Source organism: Triticum aestivum, chromosome 5D (assembly GCF_018294505.1).
Source record: "Triticum aestivum cultivar Chinese Spring chromosome 5D, IWGSC CS RefSeq v2.1, whole genome shotgun sequence".
Lineage (NCBI taxonomy): Eukaryota > Viridiplantae > Streptophyta > Magnoliopsida > Poales > Poaceae > Triticum > Triticum aestivum.
Window position 1 is genome coordinate 461,111,764 of NC_057808.1, and position 9,911 is coordinate 461,121,674.

Consider the following 9,911-nt stretch of genomic DNA (forward strand, 5'->3'; position numbering starts at 1 on the left):
GTTCGATCTATCCTAGAGTTCGTACTAAAATAACACCAAAGCAAATTCGTATTCATAATACTCTATCCAACACAAAGAACTTCAAAGAGTGCCCAAGATTTCTATCGGAGAAACAAAGACAAGAACGTGCATCAACCCCTATGCATAGATTACCCCAATGTCACTTCGGGAATCCGCGAGTTGAGTGCCAAAACATATATCAAGTGAATCAATACGATACCCCATTGTCACCACGAGTATTCAATTGCAAGACATATATCAAGTGTTCTCAAATCCATAAAAGTATTTAATCCGATAACAACAAAATCTCAAAGGGAAAACTAAATTCATCACAACAAGATAGAGAGGGGAAAACACCATATGATCCGACTATATTAACAAGGCCCGCGATACATCAAGATTGTGCATCTCAAGAACACGAGAGAGAGAGAGATTAAACACACAGCTACTGGTACAAACCCTCAGCCTCGAGGGTGGACTACTCCCTCCTCATCGTGGTGGCCGCCGGGATGATGGAGATGGCCACTGGTGATGGTTCCCCCCTTCGGCAGGGTGCCGGAACGGGGTCTAGATTGGTTTTCGGTAGCTAAAGAGCCTTGCGGCGGCGGAACTTCTGATCCAGGGCTAACCCCCAGGGTTTTTGGAATTTTTGGGAACTTATAGGATAAAGAGGGGTGCGAGAGGCCACCGAGGTGGGCACAACCCACCTGGGCGCGCCTGGGCCCCCAGGCGTGCCCTGGTGGGTTGTGCCCCCCTCGGGGCACCCCCCAGGTGGAGCTCTGGCCCATTGGAAGTGTTCTAGTCCATAAAAAAATCCTCAAAAAGTTTCGCGGTGTTTGGACTCCGTTTGATATTGCTTTCCCTTGATGTAAAAAACATGCAAAAAAAGAACAACTGGCACTTGGCACTATGTCAATAGGTTAGTACCAAAAAATGATATAAAATGACTATAAAATGATTATAGAACATCCAAGAATGATAATATAACAGCATGGAACAATAAAAAATTATAGATACGTTGGAGACGTATCAATACCTTGGAAGCATTGCATCTATGGTGCTTGGAGGAACCGTTCGAGGGAACCGCGAGATGTCGTTCGCGGGAGATCACCGTTCACAGGTCTTCGCTGCTCGGGAGAGATCGACGACGCGAGGAGGAGATGCCTCGGGAGATCGACTACACGCATCACCAACTCTACTTCCGTTGCGGTGACTACGCCTCTAGTGGTAAAACCGATCCCGTGATCTATTTCCTACAGCATGATTTTCGGTGCGCGGTAGAAATTTGTTATTTAATGCTAGAGTAGTGTACCGCATGTTCCGACAGATGCTAGCAATGTCGCCCTCTCTCCGTCTCCCCCATGTTGTGCTTAGACTCATTGCCATCGACGAAGCTATCTTAGGGACGAATAGGCCATGCCCAACTTTTCTGCAAAATTTCAAATTTATAACTAGGCCCAGTCGATGGATACACAACACTACATGATGCTCCTATTCCATGCATGTTGCGCCAGAATATTGCCACAGCATACACATGATCCTTCTGGGTCACGGTCCGCTTGCGCTCCCTCTCTCACATGCCATGCTCGCTAGCTTGCTCCTTATTCTCTCTTTTTTTCATGCTCTTTTTTTGCTCCTAGTCTCATGGCTCAAGAAAAACCTAGATATGGTTTTTCTTGTTCATTTTGAAAATATTGATGAAATAAAAAAATGTTCACGAATTAAAAAACAATCACACAAACTAAAAACAATGTTCACAAAATTTTAAAAATATTCAGAAATTCAAAAAAGTTGTGAATTATAATATGTTCATGAATTCAATTTTTTGCAGTTTAAAAAATGGTCACGAAATACAAAATGTGTTCATGATTTTGAAAAAAAGTTCACAAATTGAACCAATATTCCCGGATTCGCAGAAATGTTCATGACTTCAGTAAGTATTTTGCATTTTTTAAATCTTGTTTTAAAAATCATGGAGTTTGAAAACTTCTTGAGTTTTAAAATATGTCCACTGAATTACGAAATAGTGCATGGATTAAAAAATGATAGAATTCCTGTTTCTATATATGCTCTATGTAGTGACCAATCCAGAACCTCGTATTCATATGATAGAACTCAGAAGAATTCAAAATTCCAGTACTCTAGTTATCCAGTTCTGGTAAGGAAATAATAGAAGAATTGAATTAGTTCAATACCAGAAGCATGGTCATATATATTGTTCTAAAAAAGCATGTCCATTTGCACATAGGAAACTATGGCCCAATTGAGTTTAATCAATACTCTTGTCAAAATGAAACATGACTTATTTATATATCATCCATAAGCACAAATGATGTTCATTCATAATTGCCATTAATATATTAATATCTTTCTGTGATGGCATAAAGACAGAAACTTATGTAGAGATAAATTAGTTCAATACCTATAAAACTACAGAAATGTGGACTCGAGTAGAATCTGCAAGAAGAATGCATATGTTCTCATCCGCACGGGCGCAGATTAGAAGTTATATGTAACCTATTTTGAAGCTTCAGGCACAAACAACATTTTCATTATGTAATAAATGTAATGGCATGTATATATATTTCTTATTATCGAATGATGCCTAACATTAATCATTTCCTAACTATGTCACATATATAGCATAAAACTTCCCCATATTTCTCTAGACCATGTCTAATATTGCACAATATATATCATGGTAGATATGCTAGTTAGGTTATAATTAATGTCACAGCTTATGCAAAAATAAAGCTTGCTATGTAGAGTACTTGAGTTTTACAGATTTCTATTTATATGTCCTTTGTTGTATGGAAGATTGGCTATAGATAATAATTTTTTCAATATAAAATAAAGCACTCATCTAACTAAATAATCCAGTTTGCCTGAAGTATTATGAATATTTAAAGGTCTTGAAAGCTAGCCATCAAGATTACGTCTCAGCTTTCAGATTTAATAGCAACAGCTATGCCTGTTTTTTGAACAATGTTATTTAGATTTAACGTACATCAATATAGAGGTAAATATATATTTTGGAAAGTAAGAAAACTTACAAAAGTCAAGCACCACATTTGTGTCTTCTAACATATTATAGGACGGGGAGCCTATCTCAACTTGGAAAAGAATTAGAAAGGGGAGGAGAATGATCGAATACGTTCCTGAAAAAAGAGTGAATACAATACATAATAAATAATGTATGCATCTTGATGCTTAGAAAATGTAGAAGACTAACAGTTACTACGTCTCCTATATATGTTGATATGAAAAGTAACCTAACCAATTTCAAGTCTGGTGCACATATCTTCCATGTAACTAGATAAGTGGCGCGCCTTGCCGCGCGTTGCCCGCCTCATGGCGAGCAACTCACATGGAAAAACCATTTGCACCAGAACATAACCAAAACAAAACAATCGCAAGGAAACATGTTTGTACACTTGGTTCTACAGCCAACGTATCCACAAGGTAGCCCTGTAGTCCTAAGCTATACTACACTACCTCTGATTCTCAGAAGCTTCGTCATTCTGCTCCACCAAAAAAGCCTACATGGTGAATCACATTGGGTTTGGTTCATCTTTTTGCTGCCAAGCAGGTCCAAGGTGTAAGTATGCATCCAGAACAACACAGATTAAGCATGACAAACAATATTGAAAAAACAAATTTGAACAGATGAGATACCATTTGAATATATGAATATGAATAGGCATCTCGTCTTTTCGAGACTAACTTCAGAAAACAGATGGAAATAAAGAGACTCTGAGCAACTGCTGCCAAAGGAGAAACATGCTTTCAAAGTACAAAAATCACAATTACCTTCCATGGCAATAAAAAACAGTACCATAGGCATCCACACTGGGTCACATTTTTAGTGCATACCAACAAAAAACCAGAAAATAGATCACACTGAATTTTTTATTTCTGGCTTTGGATGACCTAAGAACATATATACTAAACACAAATAGTTCAATAGACCATACTTGTTTGGGGAACCTTTACCATGAAACATCCTAGTCGGAAATTTTTTATTAGCTCCACACTGATAAACTTTCTAGGAATAGAACTGAAGAATGAAAATGAATCTAGGTCAACACTAAAATATAGGGAAAATAGAACTGAAGAATGTAGCTTGTTCCGGGATCGCGCCAAGGCGCGAGGGTGCCGGTCCCAACGTTAGGTCAGGCAAGTAATGCTAAGTCAGTAGTAATTCAGGTTTAGCATACACATTCATACAACATAACAATAGAGTGAAGAAGAAAATTCAATTGTGATAGGAGCAAGACACAATGGTGATCAACATCGGCATGAGACTATAAGACAGAATCAATTTCAGTGTGTTCGTTAACAGAGGGAATTAAAGTGATTGCTCATAATGGATTAGACCAATACAGTAAGTTTACATAAAGAAAACAGGGCATTGCCAAAGGGCAAGATAACGTATATACCAAAAGTATGACAAACATGACACATTTAGTCATTACAACAATATATCTAAAGGAGTGATCCAATAATCCAGCGTTTGGTATTTATCAAGGGAGGATGTAACCAATACAAATCATCAAAGTGCAGTACAAAGTAGGATATGGTTCAATAAAATCCATCAAAGTTCTTGATGGATCAAGATTACAGCAAGTCATTTATATAGAAATGAATGCATCCCACAAGTCAAAATACCATTATTAATAATTAGAGCAAGTTGGTTACATAGCAAGGGACCGAAGACTATGTAGCACATTACCGGACAGCCGAACATCACAAAATACTACAAGCAAGGTGTTTATCATTGCAAAGGCGGAATTAGGTGTTCCAGCTAGCCACTACAATTTTGCAACCACCAGGGCATAGTTTCCAAGCCAATTAACCAACAGAGGCCATGATAAGCCACATGCTACACCTATAACATCCCCATAACCAACAACAAACCAGTAGCCTGGTGACCACCACCACAAAAACTATCCACACTCAGTCATCCACAAGATGATCAGCTAGGAATCAAGCATGGCATAGCCAGGGCTCGACGGTCACGACTCAGAGCAACCAGAGGCGTAATCCAGAGGTGAAGAGGAGCTCACCATAGCGGGTTTGTAGTCGATGCCAAACTCAGCAAAGCGTCGGGGTTGTGGCGTTTCACCGACCCGCCGGCGAGCTGGGCCACCAGCCTTCGACCGTGCACACACGGGAGGCCAGTGGAGTTCTCGAGGAGTAGGTGGATGAAGCAGGGGTGAGCACGGCCGACGGCCAACTGTGGCCATTGCCCATGATCACATCGAGTCGCCCGCTTGCTGAGGAAAGAACCGGCAAGCAGCAGTCAAGACACCCCACCCTTGTATTCCTACAGCAACAAGAGCAGGTCAGCAAAAGGCAGATAATTTAGCAAACATGCACAAGAGTTAAAATCGATGACGACTATAATGAGTAGCTCAGATTGTTCTATGTCAGACAGGGAAGAACTTCACAATACAAAACATCACTATGTAACTGTTGAATCCCTTTGGTGAACAGAGAGCACAAACACTAGTCAGCATTTGCATGATGCAACAGGCAAGATTCTGTTAAAGGGGGCAGCAAACGACATATATAATAGTGAAGCCTCTATTATCTATCGATGTCAAGAAAAGAAAATACTTTCAGAAACATAAGAGCATGTATTTATTTGATTTTTGACATAAATATGGGATCTGAATGAGAGCTACCTCTTTTTGTGGCTTGCCTGTATCATGTAACGGAGGCATCTTTGTAGAAAAGCTGGCTGCAATGCAAAAGAAAGCCAATCATCATTGCATTGTTGTTGTTGTATGAAATGAAATAAAAAGCAAGGCAAGCAGTAAGGATTCAGGGAGGGAGATTACATATATACATACATTATCAATGGCTCGTTTTCGGATAACAATGCAGAGCTCAACTGGCTTGCAGTGCAACTTGAAGGTTTCTTCATTAGCAAGTTGCTCATTTGGAGACAGCTGAATTGTCGACGGTTGACGACACATGTTGTCTGCCCTGCCCTGCATATTATATTATGTATAAGTAGGAAGGAAACAAAAAGGAAGATACATTTATATACAGAGACATGGTTGTGTATAACAGACTACAATTTACTCAAAAAAGATTCCAAATGCCATATAACAATGATAAGCAAGCAGCCTGAAAAGAGGGAGACATTTTGCTAAATGAATGAATGCCTCAACATTAATTATTGTTTTTTTTCTTAGAATTATTTATATTTATATTCGTGGTCCCCCTGCCCTACCCTTGATACACACATATAACAAAATAGGTAAGTAACTACTGCTAAGGGATATACTAAACCTTGATATCTATTCTGGATAGGGGTGGGCAGAAAAACAGAGAACCGAAGACCGGAGCCCAAAAAAATAGCGTGGTATTTTCAACTCAAAAAAGAAAATAAATAGCATGGTATTCTAACCTGCAGTTGTATAGTGAAAAATATTTTGTGTCACCAGTTCATTCATGTTAAACATTTAAATAGCTTCATCTATGTGCTAGACATTTATTTGTTTGGTGCATTCTTTCCGAGATTTTGCTGTTAATAATAATGATAGAAAGCTTTATCCCATTCTTTTCATTTATATATGCAAGGCTCGCCCTATCTATTAGTTGCTTCTTTCGAATCCCTTCCTATCAAGTGCTTTCTCTGAATAAAAACTACTATAGTGTTCTCTGCATCATATTGTACGGCACTGAACCAAGCAACCGGAATTAATTAACAATGTAATGAGCCATTACCCTTTTAGTAAGGTAAATATCATCCCTATGACTATGACTAATAGCAGGCACCAAAGTAAACATCTATAAAGTACTGTACAAACACTAAGAAAGGTACTAACTTCCTAAATAAAAGAAATTGCTAATACAAAAACCAAAATACTGATCCGACCTCGATCTCTAATTACAGTTGCAGCACACATTTGACAATATATTTCTACCGAGAATTATCTTTGTTTTGCATAATAAAGTAATTCTACACTTGGAATGTGTCGATACATCACCATCAATTTTGTATGCCAGTACAACTGTTCTGAATCCATTCGACAACAAACTATACCTAGAATGTACCAGACCTAAGTAAAATAAATGGGGGAGGGGTAAAATCAGGTACCTGAACACTGAGAGAACCTGCAGCAAACCGAACCACTGCCGGCTAGAAAGGTGAGGCAGAATCTACACCCAGATTTGTACCTACAAAAAAATTAGGAAGCACACAAACAACAAATAAAGTTTTGATCCCCTGTCACATGCTAAAACTTTCTAAGATAGTAGCAACATCTATTTATTGGTGCACCAAATCACTACTAAAAAAAGCAAGAATAACAATGATTCAACCATGTGTGAGTACCTAAGAGTAGGCTGCTTTATCATGGAAGGAGGCATTTCAATGATAGACATGGCAGGAGCAGCCTAATTTCAGCCGGAGAACACCTGATATAGGACACGACAACAACAATAAAAGAGGGAACAAGTTAGCCATAGCGTACTTGTACTTCCACACACCTACAAAAAGAACACATGAGAGTAATAAGGTTCGGGAACTGTACTCTAAATAATTCTATAGCTGCACGAAAACTTCCAGGCGAAATATTTGAACCCAAGCACAATGCAAGCAGCAGGACTACTGTGGGGAGTTTCGGCTGTTTGATGTGCCCTGCCTTCTATCGTGACCGTCTATTTTCATCTATGGGTTTAACCCTAGAAACCCAGTGGGGAGCTAGCAAGACGTGTACACTTTCAGATAAGCCCGGTGCACAGCCTGCAAGGCTACCATCTGCAAAACCTAGAAAACAGAGCAGAAATAAGTACTAACAACACATCGACTGAGATTGGAAAAAGGGCCCATTTCATAGTCGAATACACCATACATACGAAATCTATTTGTTAAGAAATATGATTATAGGGCCCATGCAGTGTACAGCCTACCAGACTCCTAAACCTAATAACCAACAAGTTAACTATAGATGATTCGACAATACAAATAAAAAGGAAAAGCATGCATGAGCCAGAAAGAAAATAAAGCAACAGCTTGTAAGGCTCATAGAACTAATAAGGAATCCATAAATCACAAATGACCTGATAGTACAAATAAAAATAAGAAGCAATGCTTGAACCAAATAGGAAATAAGGAATCCGTCTAACTGGTCCTTGTCTACAGATGAAAATTTGCTCATGTTCCACATTGGCACCTAATTTGTTAGACACTTCAGCATGAACCTGAGGCTAAAAATGGAGCCAGAGCTTGCAATGACACTAACGCTAAGATCTCTGCAACTATTTTATCCTTAATCATGGACCAGGCCCACTTAGTTTATCCAAAAAAACAATCAATACCATACTAACCATCATATCACAGACTCGACATTCATTCCTTACACTCGAGGACAAGGAAAAACGAACACCAACCAAAGAACATAGGTTAGAAAAATCCTTCCTTGACAGAGAACAAAACGAGGCATGGGAGTAAACAAGGAAGACAACAAAAAGCTACTTTGGATGAATTTAGCTACATCCAAGGCTCTACTCACCAGTTAGGTACCCAACAAAGCCAGATAGAGAACAAAAAAATCCCTCTGTTGGAATGTAGCTAGACATGAGAATATTCTTGACATGAACAAACAAATAAATCTAGCTAACCGTGACCATTTCCTGAACAATAAGAAGGCTACCAAGCAGTATAAACTAAGGTACACATCACACATACCCACGGGGACAACATATAAAAACCAGTAACATAAGAGAAGAATATGCAAGAACTTAACCGACACGTTCGCTGGAATCAGGTGGGGCGTCATAGGTGTTTGGCAGTCTGTGTGTACTTACCTATAAATCCATGAATGGACAAGCGAGAGGGGCAGATCGAAGGAGGCACCGGTGAAAATGGACGAATCTGCAAGAAAAGGAAGACGAAAATCAGAGACGAGCAGCGTCTAGAATAGAGACATACCTAGCAAATCAACTGCGGGAATCCCACAAGCATCTCAACCAGTGCCGACACGCGAGGAAGCCATCGCAAAAGACCTAGGAGGAGCAGTAGATCGAGGACGGTTGACACCTTGAGGAGGAGAACCCCTGCAGTTCGGGAGAAGCAACTGTCAGAGAGAGAGAGAGAGAGAGAATCGGGGGAGTGGAGAGGGCGCTCACCGTTGCCTCTGCAAGATGGATCAGAGGCGGCTCACCTTGGGTCGTCTTCTTCCTGGAGGAGCACGAACACAAGGACAACGGTCCGGTGCTCCCGCTGTGTGGTCGAACGGGAGGTGTTGACGGCCGGCGCGACGGATGGCGGCTCGACCTCCCCTGGTCGTTCTCCTCCTTCCCGCCGTGCTCCTGCTCCTGCTGCGGCCCTCACCGTCGATGGTGGCCGCGCCAGCTTGGAAGAAAGGGGGGTCGGGGTCAGCGCGAAGGGGCTCAAGCCGGACCAGACCAGCGAGAGGTTGCCGCGGAGCACTGCGCCACGGCGGAGAAGGAGGAGGGGGTGGACCGCCCGCCGAGGGTAGGCGGCGGCGATGGTGTGGCGGCGGCGGACGGGGAGGATGGGAGAGAGATGTGCGGGAGAGGGAAGTGGAGGAGAGATCGACCGGTTGGGGAGGAGGCAGCGAATAGGAGAATTGACCTAAGATGTGAAAAGACGAAAATACCCTCTGCGGGGCACGGGAATAACGGAGGTGGCACGAGATCTTTACAGCGGGGGGTGAAACTGTTCATTGTAGCAGTGTCACGGGCTCGATCCGACGGCCGATGTCAACCAATGGCTTGATCCGACGGTGCAAAATGCATCAAACTTTCGATCCGACGGCCAGGACGAGCTAAACTCTGATAAGCCTGAGGGGCTCCCAACTAACATAGTTCTGGATTCAATTAAGAAAGACCCCAAGCACTTCATACAATGCATAGCCAACGACAGTGCAGAG

The 9,911-nt window shown here is 41.2% G+C and overlaps 1 long non-coding RNA gene across 4 annotated transcripts; it reads right to left on the reverse strand.

Annotated features, from left to right (window-relative positions):
• Positions 1 to 886: 886 nt before the first annotated feature.
• LOC123122759 (uncharacterized) lies at positions 887 to 9,567 on the reverse strand. 4 transcript variants are annotated; one of them, XR_006460357.1, is made up of 11 exons: positions 9,180 to 9,567; positions 8,975 to 9,072; positions 8,824 to 8,890; positions 7,548 to 7,783; positions 7,349 to 7,431; positions 7,112 to 7,191; positions 5,856 to 5,996; positions 5,688 to 5,743; positions 5,067 to 5,326; positions 3,496 to 3,578; positions 888 to 3,158 (listed from the first exon to the last, which is right to left on the reverse strand). It is a non-coding gene; the product is annotated as an uncharacterized lncRNA (long non-coding RNA). The 4 variants fall into 4 exon arrangements; XR_006460358.1 differs by having other exon boundaries at positions 887 to 3,158; positions 3,496 to 5,326; XR_006460356.1 differs by lacking the exon at positions 3,496 to 3,578.
• Positions 9,568 to 9,911: the final 344 nt, after the last annotated feature.